The sequence below is a fragment of the Chelonia mydas genome, chromosome 2, assembly GCF_015237465.2.
Source record: "Chelonia mydas isolate rCheMyd1 chromosome 2, rCheMyd1.pri.v2, whole genome shotgun sequence".
Lineage (NCBI taxonomy): Eukaryota > Metazoa > Chordata > Testudines > Cheloniidae > Chelonia > Chelonia mydas.
Genome location: NC_057850.1, coordinates 186934724 through 186954325, shown reverse-complemented (window position 1 = coordinate 186954325; position 19602 = coordinate 186934724). Strand labels below are relative to the sequence as shown.

General features: G+C 43.2%; 1 protein-coding gene across 5 annotated transcripts in view; it reads right to left on the bottom strand.

The window, feature by feature from the left end:
- The window catches only part of SNRK (SNF related kinase), an 81536-nt gene that overhangs the window by 22800 nt on the left and 39134 nt on the right, over positions 1-19602 (bottom strand). The window lies entirely within an intron of this gene.

The following is a 19602-nucleotide window of genomic DNA, read 5'->3' as shown; positions in this document are numbered from 1 at the left end:
TATAACTGGGTACATATTACTGAAAAGGAAAGGTTTGTAGCTACTGTATCTGCCCCTTCTGGAGGACTAGAATAAACAATTCTCAGTATTTACATGTTACTGGATGAAGCACTGGAACAACCTTCATTTTTAAGATTTTGGGGATACCGATGAATTAGATTTTTTATTTTACTGGTAAATCCCAAATTACATTTCTCTATTCATTTTATTATAAATATTTTAATCTAGTTCACTGCTTGTAATTGGTATTATCTTCAGTTAGATTTAAATTTTTCTAAATTATTTAGGAACAAACATTTAATGCAGTTAACACATGGATTTCTTCCAATTACATCTTGTAGAAAAACAAAGCATTAATTTTCTTATTTCCTGATAAGGTGACATACACCAAAAGATTAAAAGTAATCATAGTAGTACATCTGAGCAGTATGTCGCTTTTTTCTACAACATGCAAATACTTCAATCTATTCAGTCAATTTTAAAAAGTTAACTCTCAGAAGGAAGCACTACTAAAGAACTTCACAAGACAAATGATAGTCAGCAAAGATCTGAAGTGTTGCAGATAACAGGAGATATGTATAGTACCGACTAACGGATTATATATAGGAGTGAAGGCAATGCTATAAGATTTTTTTTATTAAAAAATGCTCCATTTGTGGCTTAATCAGGGTACGACTATACTGCAAACAAACCAAAAAAACCCCACACAGCAGCAGTGAATCTCAGAGCCCAGATCAACTGACGTGGGCTCGTGCTACAGGGCTAAACAAGCAGTGTAGACGTTCCCTGTCAGGGTGGAGCCCTGCCATGGAGGTCATGGGAAGAGGGAGGGTTGCAGTACAGATGTCAGAGTAGTTAACATACTCAAAGAGACAACTACGTTTCACTTAATCGTGTGTAAATCATATGCATTTATTCATTTTTAGAACAATCAATCACTCATGTTACTAGTTATAAACTATTTATTCTTTACATAGTTTAGCTGAAAAATAAATAGGAACAATTCAACCTAATTTTCTTTAGAATTCTAATTTATGATCAATATTAACCCAGAGAATCATTTGATTTCTGCTAATGATGGCTTGTGAGCTCTATGCTGCAGGCACTGAGCACTGTGGCCTCACTACAGCAATACATGTAAATTCAGTGGGACTATTCACACATTTAAAATGTGCTTCAATAATTTGCCAGAGTGGTACCAGAGTGGTTCCAGACAGAGTACTTTTCAGGATCAACTCCTACAACATTAACTTCTCTAAAAGTTCTACAGGATGGGGGGTAATTTGTAGTGAATGCTTTCCTAGTGTAAGTCTAAACAAGTGATTTTCTTTCACTGTAAAGTTGAGTTGCAAGAAATTTGAAGAGGATGTCATGGAATATTCTTCCCCCCATACACAAATACACACTGTAAGAGCCCATTCTCTTCATGCATAGAGTATGTTCCGTTCATGTGTTTCATTAACAGACAACTGCATCGTTTTCTTGAGAGTTCAATGTACTATTGAAATATGTTTTAATTAACCTACTTTGCCTTAAAATCTTGTTTAAACACACTATCTACAATTTTTCTGTATTTCTATATTCTAATTGGCCTTTTAAGAGAGCTAAGCAAATACTACACCTTCCTTCTCCCCACCCGTCCCTTCCCACACACAATAAAATAGTCTGTCTGCTTTAAATTGCAAAATGTTTAACTTTAAATAGAAGATTTCACATCTTATCCATAATAGGACAGACAAGTATTACAAATTTATGTTTGGAATAATAAAGTAATATTCATTAACTAGATTTAAAAGACCACACATTTCTTTTGAGGAAATATATCTTTGTAGTCTTTTTACCCACAAATATTGCAAGATATTTACATGCCAGATGCGCTAAAGATTCGTATGTCCCTTGATGCTTCAACCACCATTCCAGAGGACATGCGTCCATGCTGATGATGGGTTCTGCTTGATAATGATCCAAAGCAATGCGGACTGACGCATGTTTATTTTCATCATCTCAGTCAAATGCCACCAGCAGAAGGTTGATTTTCTTTTTTGGTGGTTCGGGTTCCGTAGTTTCCGCATCTAACTGTTGCTCTTTTAAGATTTCTGAAAGCATGCTCCACACCTCATCCCTTTCAGATTTTGGAAGGCACTTCAGATTCTTAAATCTTGGGTCAAGTGCTGTAGCTATCTTTAGGAATTTCACATTGGTATTTTCTTTGCATTTTGTCAAATTTGCAGCAAAAGTGTTCTTAAAATGAACAATATGTGCTGAGTCATCATCCAAGACTGATACAATGTGAAATATATGGCAGAATGCAGGTAAAACAGAGCAGGAGACATACAATTCTCCCCCAAGGAGTTCAGTCACAAATTTAATTAACGCATTATATTTTTAATGATCATCATCAGCATGGAAGCATGTCCTCTGGAACAATGGCCAAAGCATGAAGAGGCATATGAATCTTTAGCGCATCTGGTATATAAATATCTTGTAACCCCAGCTACAACAGCCATGCGAATACCTGTTCTCACTTTCAGGTGACATTGTAATTAAGAAGTGGACAGCATTAAACTCCCATAATGTAACAGACTTGTTTGTCTTAGCAATTGGCTGATCAAGAAGTAGAACTGAGTGGACTTGTAGGCTCTAAAGTTTTACATTGATTTGTTTTTGACTGCAGTTATGTAACAAAAAAACCCTACATTTGTAAGTTGCACTTTCATGATAAAGAGATTGCACTACAGTACTTTTATGAGGTGAATTGAAAAAAAAATCTTTTGTTTCTCATTTTTACAGTGCAAATATTTGTAATAAAAAAATCATATAGATTGAGCATTGTACACTTTGTATTCTGTGCTGTAACTGAAATGAATATATTTGAAAATGTACAAAAAATCCAAAATATTTAATAAATTTCCATTGGTATTCTATTGTTTAACAGTGCAATTAATCACGACTAATTTTTTTAATTGCAATTAATTTTTTTGAGTTAATCACATGAGTTAACTGCGATTAATCAACAGCCCTAATAAAAGCTGCTAGTAATGAAGTTGGAAAAGATTGGTTTTTAATACCATCACATGAAAAAACAAGACAAATTCTTGATCATAGTCAAACTTCAATGAAGTACTGAACTGCCTGCATAATATTTTATCATTACATACTTTTATGTTACTAAAGAAGCCATCACTTTCACATATGTACAAAACAAAGAACAGGTTTAACAAAGATCCAAAAACAGGGCTTGAAGACTTTCTGCATTGCCTTGATACTTTAACACCTTCTCTGAACATGGTAGCTGCAATAATTCTGTGCTGTCAAAGTTCAGAACTATAAACTATTCCAAACTTAATTAACAGTGTTGTATTTTGAAATAGTCCAGGCAAATGTGATATTATTTCCTCATAACAATCTGTACTTTTTTACTCTGGAGTTTTGTAACACATTGTGTTCTAATACAACCGGGAAATCACTGCGGGTAGAAACAAAGGCGCAGTTTTCACTCCCACCCCTTCTCTATAGAAACTGTGGTTGAAGAGACAGAACTTTAAGCTCCTTGCTCTTCACATCAGAAGCTACAGGCAAAATGACTTAGCCGGGAGTCTCAGGGACACAAATTACTCGCTTGAATGGAACTTTAAGAGTTTTCTGAGAACTAGCAACAGTATCTAAGTGGAAATAATATATCTGAAAGGAAGCCTAAGCCTAACTCCTAAAAGGAAACAGACAATTAGAGAAGTTATGAGACCACTGGAAGACTTGGCACACTCCCCTCCTTTAATGGTACAGAGTACTGAGTCCTGAACTCAGTTTACTGACAAGCAAGGCCTTTTGTCTAAAGCCTTTTGCAGAGAAAGCAATGCATCTACTGAGGGAGCAGACCTTTACAGAATTATGGCGTTAGAAGAATGCCTAAAATTCTTACTGGTCTACTGCAAGGACAAGAGGAGTTGGAAGAACTGAGTTGTTACAAAAAGAATTAAAAATGTCTGAAGGGCATCCTTCCCACCCCAAGAGCCATGAGGTTGAAAGCCAGGACATTATTAGAAATCTCTCTTTAGTAGGGTAATTGTCAGTCACTGAATGAATTGTGGGCTGCATGGAGGGACGCAGCAAGAAACTGCACATCCGGCAAAATGGACTTCAATGCTTCCCTCTTAAGGTGGCTAAATCTCTCCTAAGCATTCAGCTAGTGACCATGCCACAGAGAGAATGAAAAGAAGCAGCAAGCTGACCAACAAACAAATCCAGAAGACCTTTTCAGTGCCCAATCTGTTTTCTTTTCCAGGAGTCTTAGAGAGTGGCATACTTTTCAAGAAAAAGATGCCAATTAGTAGTTGGGTTACCTTACTTATCTCCAAAAGAGAAGGACTGTTGCATAGAGTATACTTTGAGTGCTTTTAGTTTAGGGTTAAAATAACCATTGAGACTTCCACTACTCTTGCTAGACTATTCAACAGCAATAGACCTTACTGAACTTTTTCCTCTCTTGCCTCCAATTTAGTATATAGGGCTTCATCAGGAGTGGGGTTTTTTGGCAAAGGGAAATGGTGAGAGAGCACATCAAAAAATAAAAGTTAGGCAATATGAGTCTATAAAGTTTGAAGACTCCATTCAAATCAGGCTAAAACCATGTGTTACAGAAAACAGTTAAACAGATCAAATGTTATATTTACTGCTCACACCAAACACTTTGTAAGAGACAATTAGCAGAATGCAAAAGGAAGTGGTAAAAAACTGAAGAAAAACAGGAAATGTTTAACAACTCTTCAGAGTAATTTCATAGACAAAGACACTTTAAAATAGATAATGGAAGAGCCTGCATAGAATTGAGTTGATTTCAAACTACCACAACTAGTCAAAGAGCAATGAATGACCCCAACATCAAACAAGATCCTCTGGTTAAAACTGTATCTTTTCACCCACCCAGTCTAGAAAGATGTCTACACTTTTTTCTATATTGTAAGAAATGTTGGACAAATTAGCACTTCTCGGCTGTTTTCAGCTAAGATCAAGTGTAGTTAATAGAGTAAAACTCAGTGCTGGTCTCTCAACATTTAGAGATTTTAGATCTGCTTGGTTTTTGTTTTGTTTTTTCTTTCCTGTTTTTTAGCCATCTATAGCTTGAAAGAGGACACACCATTAAACACCTTTCCCAAAAAGAGTTGAAACAGACTTTCTTACTAGAACTCACAACCCAAAATATTTATAACAGCACAGCTTGCCAGCAGTATCAAATTAATCTTTTCTATGCCACGGACAAAATGCACTGCTACACATTTCTGGAATCTTCTTACACGTCTACCATTCCATATAGCATATTAGTTTTACCACACAATCTTGTCATTTCTTTATATATTTGTTTCTATCATCCTCAAGAGTGACAGTTCCTTATTGTACTGTTATCTGCCCTTATCTCCAGAATCCCAAAGTTCCTCAGCATCTGACTTGGGTTACCATCCTCCCACTCTCCATTACCTGACCACATCCGGGACCATTGGACTATTATGGGATTGGCATTTGTCTCATGGTCAGGACAGAGGCTCTTGGCCTGGCGCCTACTGGCCATGAATGCCTTATCCATGCCAGTGGCCTCCACAAAATCCATGGGACGCTCCTTGTCATGGAGGTCCCTCTCTTTGTCTCGCTCAAAGGTGTGACTGCTGGCCAGGTGTGTGGTGGTGAACATCCATCTGCCACAAGCCAAGGCACCAGCAGAGCACCTCTCTGCGGAGCCTCCAGAGCCATCCTACCACGGTCTATAAGCCCTAAAACAGGATGCCCTTCATCTCTGAACAATTCCATGCTACCTGGTTCATCCTTCCCTTTGGTAACGGAGATTTTAAACAGTACCAAGACCTTTTGCAGCGTGTAGCTGCTTCCCTCAGTACCCAGGCAGTTCTTGCAGGAGAATACCCATTTACTTCCCTCCAGCCCCAAATTCCCTAGTTGCAGTGAACGACAGAGCCCGATAGGGCAGGTTTAAGTCCACCTCTAAGGATAGGGTTTCTAAATGAACAGACCTGATGGGCAGGAAGATTTACACCTCCTCTTCCTTACAGATGTGAATTGCTAATGAGCAAGCCTTGCTGTCCAAATATGGTTTTGTTAACTGGTCAGCTACATCAAAGTTCACAGACCAGCTGCCGAGGCCTCATGAGAGGCATGTGTCACCAAGGGTTGCTTGGTGGCTAAGATGTCCTTGCAGTCTCTGCTAGACATCACAGACATCTCAGCCAGAGTGATAGCCTCTGCAGTTACCATGGGAGAGCTTCCTTGCTGTGGAATTCAGGCACTGCCCCAATGTCCAGCAAGCCATTGAGGATTTGCCCTTTGACAGCCAACCACTGTTCTCAGACAAAACTGATGAGACGCCTGCAAGGATTCCAGGGCTATCCTACAGTTCTGCGAGAGGGATGTACACACCAATGGTGCAACTACAGCATTCAACAGCAATGGCGGCAGCAGCAGCATCCGCAGCACGTTTCCACGCTTTCCCTCTTCCAGCACAATGGGACTACCCCAGAAAGGGGAACAGATCTCACAGGAGGAAGCAGGTGGGCTCAGGGTTTGGCCAATCCACATGCCCTCCCTCCAGCACCTCCCAAAGTACCCATTTTGAATCCTTAGTCCAGAGCACTGTTCCAGTCGTCGCTCCTCATCTCACTTTCACAATGCTGGGTCCTAAGTGTCATCAAATCAGGTTATGCCATGCAGTTCCTATCCACACATCCTCCCCAACCTTCCTCCCTGTCTGTCTTCAGGGATTTCTCTCACAAAATACCGCTCCTCAAGCAGGTCCATTCTACTGGCTTTGGGAGCAGTAGAGGAGGTTCCGCCAGAACACCGGGGTTACGACTTCTACACCCAGTACTTCCCTGCAGTGAAGTCAAAGGGAGGGGAAAGACCCATCCTCAACTTTTGCCACCTGAATAACTATATCAGGTACATGAGGTTCTGAATGGTCGCTCTCGACTTTTCTCCCTGCATTGTTTCAGAATGACTGGATTGCTGCTCTGGACCTTCAGGACACATACTTCCATGTGTCGATTTTGCTGAGCCACAGACAATTCCTTTGATTACTTGGAGAGAGAGCCACTTTCAATACACAGTGTTTCCATTCAGCCTCTCTTCTGCTCCCCACGTTTTTACCAAATGCATAGTCATTGTTAGGGAGTATTTCAGGAACAAGGGAATTCACATCTTCCCATATCTGGATGATTGATTATTGGAGAGGCAGATCCAGAGAGGAAGTTCTTGCTCATGTCAGCATCACACTGTGCTTGCTCAACCATCTGAGTCTCATCTGAAACACAAGGAAGTCAAACTTGTCTCCTACTCAGAAAATAGAGTTCACTGGGGCCCTGTTAAATTCCAAGACGTTGAAAGCGTTTCTGCCAACTGTTTTCAGACAATTTGCACTTTTGCCTCAGTCTGCAGTCTCAGCCTTCCGTGACCGTTCAGATACATCTGAGACTCCTGAGCCACGTGTTTGCTTGCACGCAGGTGATCCAGTTTTGCAAGGTTGCACCTTTGCTCCATTCAAATGTGACTCAGGATGGTTTACTGTCCTACTCTTCACCCTCTAAGACAGACTGGTTTGCCTTCCTCCACTGGTTCTGGACTCCTTGCAGTGTCTGCCAAGACATTCACTTTATCCAGAGCTTGCCAACCAGGTCGGTTTTTACCAGCGCCTCCCTAATGGGTTCGGAGGGGCACCTCGGATCACTGGAAGTACTGGGGCTGTGGTCGGAACAGGAGGCCTCACTCCATATCAACGTGCTAGAGCTTCAGGCCATTAAAAATGAATGTCATACTTTTCAGGACTGTATCAGAGACTCAGTGGTTCGCATACTTACCGGTAATACCACAGCAATGCTGTGAACAAGCAAGAGGAAGCACACTCCATGTTTCTCTGCCTAGATGTGATCAGGCTGTGGCAGTTCTGCATCGAGGAGAACATTACTCCAATAGCTGTTCATTTGCCTGGGGTTCAGAATCATCTTGTGACCATCTCAGCAGGTATTTTTCCCTGAGTCACACATGGTCCCTGAAGACAAGTGTGGGTGATCTTCATAGCTTGGGTCATCCCAATAATTGACCTGTTTGATACAAGGTAATCTGTTCTGCTCTCAAGGGGCCCTCGGTCCACACTCCCTGTCCGACACTTTCCACCTCAGTTGACAGTCAGCTCTCCTGTACACATTTCCTGCAATCAAGATCATCCCTCAGGTTATCCTCAAGCTCAGGGCGGATCAGGCCAAGCTCATTCTCACTGCCCTGGCATGGCCAAGACAGTGCTGGTTTTCCAACCTTCTTGGACTGTCTGTTAAGACTCCCATACTGCTTTGTCCCCACCCCAACTTACTCAGAACCAAGGCCACACCTTGCATCTTGTGCTCAGCTCCCTGCATCTCAGAGCATGGCTGCTGCATGGCTGAATGAGGAGGAAGAGCTGTGTTTGGCAGCTGTCCAACAAGTCCTCCTTCAATAGAAAACCCTCCACCAAGATGGCCTATTTGGTGAAATGAAAGTGATTTTTGGTGTGGTTATTAGCCTGCAGAATCCAACCAACACTGACCTCTATCCAGGACATTTTGGAGTTTATGCTGCCCCTTCAGTCATTGGGGCTTGCAGTTAGTTCACTGAAAGTGCATCTAGCAGTGATACTGGCATTTCATTCCCCCATTCAGGGAATATCAATCTTCTCCGATGCCATGGTAGCAAGATTCTTAAAAGAGCTCCTTCATCTACATCTTCCAGCCCAAGATCCACAAGATCTCCACAGCTACTGCCATGCCTATCAGGCACCTCCTCTCTTCACCTTGCAGAAAGTGTCTGTCTCCCAATACTTACCCATCTATCAGCTCCTCCAGTACCATCTCTGGCACCAATGCCTAGATCCCTCCTTTTGGACTCTGGGGATAACACCTCTGACTCCGAAATCTTGGTGTGGGGCTTTTCCTCAGCTTACTACCTGACACCTCAAGAGGTGTACCCTGATGAGGACTCAATGGAGTCTAAAAGATACCCCAGACTCTCTGTAACCCACAAGAGGGGAGACTCCAGTTCCTCCAACACAAACAGGTCCTTTTGTGACAGGAACCTTGAGAATGCCACAGGCCTGTGGTAATGGAAATGGCAAATAAGATGCCATTGAGGATGGTTCCAAAGTGATTGTCAAGGTGGTGTCTCTACACTCCAGGTGATATGATTCTCACAGTGGCACCAGAGAGGAAGACAGTACCTTGAGTACTTCCTTGAGTCTTTAGAATTAGAGGGATCTCAATGCCTAGATGGCACTAGAGAAGATGACTCTCACCAGTGCTTATTAGCAGGCTTATCCTGAATTATCTATTTAGACAATACCTAAGCCCCAGTGCCAATGTCTGTTGAAGCCTCGGAGGTACCCATTCCAGGGCATAAGGTCTCCCCAGGTTCAGTTCTTAGCAGTGATCTCCTTCTTTTCCTGAAGGTTCTACAAGGGTTCTCAAACTTCATTCTACCGTGACCCCCTTCTGACAATGAAAATTACTACATGACCCCAGGAGGGGGGACCAAAACTGAGCCCACCATGGGGGGGGGGGGGGGGAGGAAGGAAGTCGAAGCCAAAGCCTGAGCCTCATCGCCCTGGGCAGGGGGAACAAAGCAGTAGCCCAAGGGCTTCAGCCCCAGACAAAGGGTCTGTAACCTGAGCCCTGCCATGCCAGGCTGAAGCCTTTAGGTTTTCAGCTTCAGCCCTGGACTCCAGTAAATCTAAGCTAGCCCTGGTGACCCTATTAAAATGGGCTCAGCACCCACTGTGGGGTCCTGACCCACAGTTTGAGAACTGCTGTTCTACGAGGAGAAGGATGCTTTTGTTTCCTAGAGCGCTTCATCTCTGAAGCGGTCACTGAAGTACTGGGGGGACATGACTTGGACACTGCAGGCTTTAGAGCGCATTCCTAAACGAGAAGCTTTACTCCTACCACCTTTTCCTTGGGATATCTGCTCTTAAACCCAGTGCAAGCTTTGCACTTCAACAGGATGTGGGAGTCTCTGAGACACCGGAGACAGCTAGACTGCTCGACAATCTAGGGGAAAAAGTCTATTGCAGGTCTGGCAGGCTTTGAATCCTGGGGCTTTTGGCACACCCCACAGTAAGACCAGTTGAAAGGCCAAGGAATTAGTCACATACCAGGAAATCGATGGGGGAGAACCACCCCCCAAAACCCAGAGATTTCTGCAAACAAGGGCAGGGGGAATAAATACTCAAAAAATAAAAGAATAAACTAAAAAAAAAAAAAGAACTGGTAATAGCTACTAAGAAGCAGCAGACACTTTGCTTCATCTTACTTCATCTTGAGCTGCAGGCAGTTGAGAAGGAACTGAAGTAGCGGTGAGTCCACTCTTCCCTATATGCTCTCGCTCTGAGGGCACAATTCACCTAGGATTCCCAACCCTCAGTTTAAGAACTTGTGATGTAATGTACTTAATAAAATTCTGCATTTAAAATACGAAAATTTAAAAATCTGCTATATACAAAAATAGTTAACATCTTAGTGACGAGCCAAAAGAAGGCTATATGATGAATAAATTTTTCATTTCAAAGTTAAAGCATCCATTTCTGAGGAGGGCAAATTAGCAAGAGACGAGGAGTTTGGGGGGGGGGGGAGTACAGGGAGCAAATTGTGAAATTTAGGGTGCACCTTTTGATGTTTACAGCACTAACACAGGGGCTACAAGACTGGAAATATACACTGATTTCAGAAAGGTAGACTGAAGCTATATCTATATTAATTCCTGTGAGGTGTACACAGAGTCATCAAGATTTTCTAGTGAAAACCACAGTGCAGATTTCAGGGTCCGATTTGACCTTTAGAACCATGGATCACTGACCTACATATTCACTGCTGTAATTACTAACATAAAATAGAAGTGGTATTAATTACTAACCAATTAACAGAACCTGAAACACTTCACATACTTTTAATGATCTTTTAAAAGGTTGATTGGGAAAGGATTGTCCAAGAAAGATTCTCAGAACCTTAACAACCAGGGCAGTGTACGTTCAACTTCCTTACATAACACGAAGTCACTGCCATGGAAACCAAGCTACGTCACTGGCTGCCTCAGATCAAGTGAGCACCAGAGAGAAGCTGAGCACATCTGTTGTATTTAAGTGCATAGAATGCATAAAGGGTATCTATTTTCATATTGCTTAAGAACAGAACTCCAGGATCTGATTAAAGTTAACTTAAACATTTATTCCATTCTGAGGGCATGATGTAGTCCTCACTATGACTCTCAGAAAGTGACAATTTATGATTTACAAAGGCTGTCTGTAGCTTCTATATCAAGAGCTTATCTGCTAGAATTTCTGCCACATTTCAAAAGTTATAGACCATCACACAATATTGGTACATTAGTGATTGCAGGTCTCCGAAAATGGGCATAGGTTAGACAAAGCAGTCACATTATTCCCATTCAACCACATGAAATGAGTGAATCTGGAGTCTGTTTATTGAAGCAATTTATTCCAGACTCTTGTTGGAACAGGCAATGCTCTTTCAACACCTTAGATGTATAGCTGATCTAATCTTTCAGTTGGGTAAAACAAAGGCCAATGTATACTACTCAGTAACACTTGGAGTAGCGGTCAGAGTCTATAAAGTTCTCATCTATTACAGTAAACATTCAAATTAATTTTAAGCAAGCAAATACGTACCAGTTTTATTAATAACTATTCTTTATTAAAAACAAAAACAAAAAATTCATTTTACTTAATTAAACTCATGTGAGAAAAGGCAGACCAGAACTTGAGTTTACAAAAGTGATGTAAGATACCAAGGGTTGAATTTGGCACAGAGATCATAGAAATCCCATATTACAGAACTCTTTCCACAGACAAGAATCACGGCTGTGTTTCTGCTCCTTCACAGAGCAGCAGTACTCAAGAGCAAAGTGAAACTACTCCTGCTGATAATATCCCACTTTAATTGAATGGTCTCATTAGAATTGGTAAGGCAACTCCCATCTTTTCATGTACTATGTATATATGTCTTCCTACTATATTTTCCACTCCATGCATCTGATGAAGTGGGTCTTAGCCCATGAAAGCTTATGCCCAAACAAATTTGTTAGTCTCTAAGGTGCCACAAGTACTCCTCGTTGTTTTTGCTGAATACCGTCAGTCAGTTTCACATACTGCTACTAGTAGACAACCAATCTGCAACACCAGCAATGGCACAAGTACTATTTTCCCCACTGTTCTTTTCTTGGAATGTGGACAAAAGACTACATTTTCCCCTTCAATCCACGCCCCCCCTTCTCTTACAGTAGGCCTGCAGCAATGGAGGGCTGCTTTTATGTCAGTATTATTCCTGCGTAGTGCTTTCCCAGCAAACTGGCTGGGACTGACTGCATCACTTCACCACTGTTATAGCAGTGATGGCACAAGCATAGATGCAATCCTGAGGAAGCAGAGACCCAGAAAGGTAGAAGGAGGGGTTAAGACACACAAAAGAGACAGGAGAGTGGAAAGAACAAAAAAAGGTGTGAGGACATGAATGCACACTATTGAGACAATAGGAAGTAGAACTGTATAGCTAGTCCAATGATCATTCAAATTAACTAATTTCAATCCCTTTCTTCCAGGTTGAGAGGAATAAGAAACACTGTACAGAAAGCACTTTCTACCTTCAAGGCAGAGGGGAAAAGGCTAGAGGAAGAGAAGATCTGACATGAATCACTCCAACAAGCATCTCTGGCTAACTGAAGGAGCACTATTGACTGAAAAAATGAAGAAGGCAGGCAATAGAAACAAAACAGCCTAACATTTTGAAGGGAAGTGGGAAGGGGAAATAGAGGCTTCAGCAATAAAATGTAATTCCTCAACATTGTGGTCAAGTACATTGCATATCTATGTTTTGTATATTATACTTCCATTATATTACTTTACATATTTTGTTACTGCACTTAGAAATAGTGTAAAAAACGGGAACAAATATATTCACATTTTCTGGTCATTCCTATGGTGTTTCTGTTTAAGATTCTGAGACTGCAGTATGTTTATCACTTGAGGTATATGAGCTTATTGGAAGTGGTATGCTGTAATAGCTGGTATGTCCCCTTTAACAGATAATGGGACCTGGGGCCAGCCAACCCCTGTTGCATTATATGGCCCCTTTAAAGAACAAGGTATTCAAGGGAACAGCAGACTAGCTGAGGAAGGTACCTCCTTAAGATAAAACCCAGCTGTTAGATGACTTCCAGGAAGATTAAAAAGGGACAGTGCAGATAGCCTGGAGGGCAGCATTGCAGGGAAGCATTAAGCCATGAGAGAGACACCATGGTATGGAAATCAGAAGAGAGACTGGTGTGCTGGGAAAGGCTGCCTGAATCACAACCCAACCCCAGGAAGGAAAGATGTAGGGCCCCAGAAATCAAGAGGACAAAATGTGAGAGTCCAAGGACCAAGAGAGGATCCATGGAACAGGGCTGGAATCTGGATACTAATGAGCTGGGGAAGGCTTGATTCAAAGCACAGCTCCAGGAAAGAGCCATGTTGAATGCCTTAACCAACAGAAAGGAGTTGTGAGACCAAGACAGAAGGAGATGTGGGAAAGACTTTCCAGACAGGCCAGAGACTGTAGGGTGACTGCACGCAGCTCCACGGTTCAGACGGAGCAGGAAGAGAACTGGGAACAAAGCTGAATTGGAATGGAAACTGTTCAATACCCAGGTAAAATTCCTCAATTCCAGACAAGGCTCTTCCACCGTTCTAACCCTCCCTCCACCCCAGACACAATCCCTGACCCTATCCTCTGTCTAACCTGGTTAGAGCCGGGCAGGAAACTCTTTTCCTGTCTTATGAAACTTCTCATAATTTCAGGAATTCCCAATCTGCATCAGGATGCAACTGAGACCTTTTGAAGTTTTTCCACAACAAAACAGCAACAGAACGAGAGAGATCCACCCACCCCATAATTGCCAATAGTTTGGTTGTTAGGGCACTCATCTGAATAAGGCAGATCAAGGCCTTGAATTTGGGTCTGCCCACATTCCAGGTGAGTGCCCTAACCACCAGGCTTTTCTGGCATTTGTCTCTCTACTTTGACCAAAAATTTCATCCTCCACCTGAAAAGAAACTTTCCTGATGAAAGTTTCATCAAAGCCAGTAGGTTTCTGCAAAATATGAGTTTAGGTAAGTCAGAATTTTCAAACAAAAAATGAGTTTTATCAAAAGATCCCTGATCAGCTTTAAACCTCATGTCCTCTAGCCCTTGTACATGGACTCCCCCAACCAAACCCACATCTAATTTCTTCCAAGTACATTTCCGTAAGTCAAATTCAAATGCTTCTTTTACTATGAGTCTGTAAATATATAACAGTATTAAGGCATAAAATAAATGTACACAAAGAAATTTGCATGTGGTACTTCAAACGTCAGGTTTTTTTAATAAAGGTGGTACATGAACCACTAAAGTTTGGGAATTGCTATTCTAAGCTATTTAGACCTTATAGTTTCAGCTGAAAGTTTTTATTCCTTATATAAATCTAAATCAGTTACTATACCAGGCCTGGGCCAATAAAAATAACCAGGAAGTTAGTGCTAGAAAGATCAGCCAGAATTGGACACAGAGGTTGGCAACAATGTTCCCTCTAATTTTTCCCATCCATGTGCAGAATGAATTTCATTATGTGCACCAATATGGAGGTGATGTGTGTTGGGGGTGAGGCCAAGGGGTTTGGAGTGTGAGAGGGGGCTCAGAGCTGGGGCAGAGGATTGGAGCACAGGGTGTGAGGGCTCCAGCTGGGGGTGCAGGCTCTGGGGTGGGGCCGGGGGAGAGGAGCCTCTCCCCACCACAGCAGCTCCAGGGCTGGGGGAGTTAAGTGTATGGCCCTTAGTAACATACTGCACGGCCGCGCAGGCGCGCATCTTAGCGCAGCTGTTGAAAACTTAAGCATCTGTGGGGGCATGGCTGACCATATTTATAAGCCCTAGTTTACACCAGGAGTTGAGGTCAAATTTAGCAGCATTAAATCGATTTCACCCTGCTCCCGTCCACACGACGAAGCCCTTTTTTTCGACTTAAAGGGCTCTTAAAATCGATTTCCTTACTCCACCCCCGACAAAGGGATTAGCACTGAAATCGGCCTTGCGGGGTCAAATTTGGGGTAATGTGGACACAATTAGACGGTATTAGCCTCCGGGAGCTATCCCAGAGTGCTCCATTGTGACCGCTCTGGACAGCGCTCTCAACTCAGATGCACTGGCCAGGCAGACAGGAAAAGGCCTGCGAACTTTAGAATTTCATTTCCTGTTTGGCCAGCGTGGCAAGCTGCAGGTGAGTGCAGAGCTCATCAGCAGAGGTGACCATAATGGAGTCCCAGAAGCGCAAAAGAGCTCCAGCATGGACCGAACGGGAGGTACGAGATCTGATAGCTGTATGGGGAGAGGAATCCGTGCTATCAGAACTCCGTTCCAGTTTTCGAAATGCCAAAACATTTGTCAAAATCTCCCAAGGCATGAAGGACAAAGGCCATAACAGGGACCTGAAGCAGTGTTGCATGAAACTTAAGGAGCTGAGGCAAGCCTACCAGAAAACCAGAGGAGGCAAACGGCCGCTCCGGGTCAGAACCCCAAACATGCCGCTTCTATGATGAGCTGCATGCCATTTTAGGGGGTTCAGCCACCATTACCCCAACCGTGTGCTCTGACTCCTTCAATGTAGAAGGAGGCAACATGGAAGCAGGTTTGGGGAACGAGGAAGATGATGATGAGGAGGAGGTTGTAGATAGCTCATAACAAGCAAGTGGAGAAACCGGTTTTCCCAACAGCCAGGAACTGTTTCTCACCCTGGACCTGGAGCCAGTACCCCCCCGAACTCACCCAAGGCTGTTTCCCGGACCTACCAGGCAGAGAAGGGACCCTCTGGGTGAGTGTACCTTCTTAAATAGTATACATGGTTTAAAAGCAAGCATGTTTAGTGATTAATTTGCCCTGGCATTCGCGGCCAGGACAGCTACTGGAAAAGTCTGTTAACGTGTCTGGGGATGGAGTGGAAATCCTCCAGGGTCATCTCCATAAAGCTCTCCTGGATGTTCTCCCAAAGCCTTTGCAAAAGGTTTCTGGGGAGGGCAGCCTTATTCCGTCCACCATGGTAAGACACTTTACCACGCCAGGCCAGTAGCACGTAGTCGGGAATCATTGCAGAACAAAGCATTGCAGCGTATGTTTGAACGCCAGCAAACAACATCCATTCTTTAACCAGCGGCCAGGCAATTTGCCTCAACCTCCCACCCCGCCATAAACATCTCCCCTGACTCTCACAGATATTGTGGAGCGCACAGCAAGCAGTAATAACAGGGGAATATCGGTTTCGCTGAGGTCTAACCGAGACAGTAAACTGCGCCAGCGCGCTTTTAAACGTCCAAATGCACATTCTACCACCATTCTGCACTTGCTCAGCCTGTAGTTGAACAGCTCCTGACTACTGTCCAGGCTGCCTGTGTATGGCTTCATGAGCCATGGCATTAAGAGGTAGGCTGGGTCCCCAAGGATAACTATAGGCATTTCAACATCCCCAACGGTTATTTTCTGGTCTGGGAATAAAGTCCCTTCCTGCAGCTTTTGAAACAGACCAGAGTTCCTGAAGATGAGCGCGTCATGTACCTTTCCCGGCCATCCCACGTTGATGTTGGTGAAACGTCCCTTGTGATACACCAGTGCTTGCAGCACTATTGAAAAGTACCCCTTGCGGTTTATGTACTCGCCAGCTTGGTGCTCCAGTGCCAAGATAGGGATATGGGTTCCGTCTATGGCCCCACCACAGTTAGGGAATCCCATTGCAGCAAAGCCATCCACTATGACCTGCACATTTCCCAGGGTCACTACCCTTGATATCAGCAGATCTTTGATTGCGTTGGCTACTTGCATCACAGCAGCCCCCACAATAGATTTGCCCACTCCAAATTGATTCCTGACTGACTGTTAGCTGTCTGGCGCTGCAAGCTTCCACAGGGCTATTGCCACTCGCTTCTCAACTATGAGGGCTGCTCTCATCTTGGTATTCTTGCGCCTCAGGGTAGGGGAAAGCAAGTCACAAAGTTCCATGAAAGTGCCCTTACTCATGCGAAAGTTTTGCAGCCACTGGGAATCGTCCCAGACCTGCAACACTATGAGGTCTCACCAGTCTGTGCTTGTTTCCCGGGCCCAGAATCGGCGTTCCACCGCATGAACCTGCCCCATTAGCACCATGATGCCCACATTGCCAGGGCCTATGCTTTGAGAGAAGTCTGTGTCCGTGTCCTCATCACTCTCGTCACCACCCTGACGTCACCTACTCGCCCGGTTTTGCTTTGCCAGGTTCTGGTGCTGCATACACTGCTAGACAATGCGCGTGGTGTTTAATGTGCTCCTAATTGCCAAAGTGATCTGAGCGGGCTCCACGCTTACAGAAAAAAAGCGCGGAATGATTGTCTGCCATTGCTCTGACGGAGGGAGGGGCGACTGACAACATGGCTTACAGGGTTGGCTTACAGGGAATTAAAATCAACAAAGGGGGTGGCTTTACAGCAAGGAGAAACAAAAACAACTGTCACACAGAATGGCCCCCTCAAGGATTGAACTCAAAACCCTGGGTTTAGAAGGCCAATGCTCAACCCAATAAGCTATCCCTCCCCCCGGTATTTCAGGCAGGACTGAATCTCCATTAAACTTTTCAAGGTGCTCCTGACAGACGTCACCGAAACAATTGTCAGCCGTTGATTTCACAGAGGGAGGGAGCGATGGGGGAGGGGCAAATGAATACAAAACAAATCTGGTGTATTTCTTGTTTTGATCCACTCCATCTATCTTTTACATCTTTGGCTGGCAGCACACGGTGCAGTAGGACTGCTAGCCATCCTCATCTCCTGGCTGCTCGGCAGAAAACGGTACAATAGGACTGCCAGCAGGACTAAAGAGAATGACCTGGTCGAATCACTCCTATTTTAGTCCCTGCGCCCATGTCTTCCCAGGCACTCCTGACCAACCTTACCGAGGTGGCCAGAAGCATCCCGGACATGACGACGATGGCTATCAGGCCTATTGCACCGTCTGCTGCCACAAGGCAATGGGCTGCTGCTGTGTAGCAATGCAGTACCGCGTCTGCCAGCACCCAGGAGATGTACCGTGACAGTGAGCTGAGCGGGCTCCATGCTTGCCGTGGTATGGAGTCTGCACAGGTAACTCAGGAAAAAAGGCGCAAAACCATTGTCTGCCGTTGCTTTCATGGAGGGAGGGAGGGCCTGACGACATGTACCCAGAACCACCTGCGACAATGTTTTTGCCCCATTAGGCATTGGGATCTCAACCCAGAATTCCAATGGGCGGAGACTGCAGGAACTGTGGGATAGCTACCCACAGTGCAATGCTCCGGAAATCGACACTAGCCTCAGTACTGTGGAAGCACTCCACCGAATTAATGCAGTTACAGCATTTTGTGTGGGGACACACACAATCAACTATATAAAAACAATTTCTAAAAAAACGACTTCTATAAATTCGACCTAATTTCGTAGCGTAGACATACCCTAAGAAGGGTAAACAGGCAAAGATTTTTCACACCGAGGGTTGCAAAAGAGAATGAAAAGAAAGGACAGATTTTGGTGCACACTGAACTGCCCTTAAGGTGTCTGGTCAGCCAAAATTTCATGAGTTTTTTTCTTTGAAGGGGCAGGATTAGACCCTGGCATACCAATCAGTAGAAACTGAGAACTTTCTAACTGAAGAGAATATTTTAAAAAAATACAGAAAATCTAATATGTGGACAAATGCTGATTAATTCTGAGAACTGAAATATACAAATACTGCTTGGTGTATGCTTTTTGTAAGTAAGTTTATTCTTCAGAGTAAAATGAAAGCACATTTGCATCATGCTGTGTTCAAAGTTGTTCAAAACACATTCCTTTAAAAAAAAAGTTGTATTCCTGGCAGGAAGTATCTGTTAGGCTTTTTGAACATCAAGACAACATACTGTAACCCTTTTGTTAACAATAACAGTAATAACAGCCATCGTATGTATTGGAAATGCTTCTTCTACTATAACGTACACACACAGAGATAGGATCTGTGAATACTCAGACTTCACATGTGCTGACTTATGAACTTTGGGAAGAGGACCACATTAGTTCAAATGTCTTGTTTAACATCACCATTTGAACAACTTCTAATACTGCTGTTTTTACAAATACACAAATCTTTAGATGGCTGGAATTTTCTTCGTTTAAAAATGCTTCAAACACGCACACACCAAAACATCAATATAATTCAGAGACAGTCTCATGTTTAACTCAGCTGTTTATTTTAGTCCCTGTAAAAAGGCAGGGGTTTAAATTTTTTTTTCCAGCAGATGGAAAGAGTTAGGGATGTTCTCCACTCTAACACACACTTTCAAAAGGTTGCAGGGTTTTCTCCTTTTTTAAAAAGCTACTATTAATCACCAATAGTTGGATTAGTAGCCAAGAGAACTCAGATACAGTTCCTTTGAAAAAAAGCACTGAAGCTCACCAGATTAATATTTTTGGTGATTAGCTTCTCTGTAACCTAGCAATATATTTTACTTATTGAAGCACATGACTGAA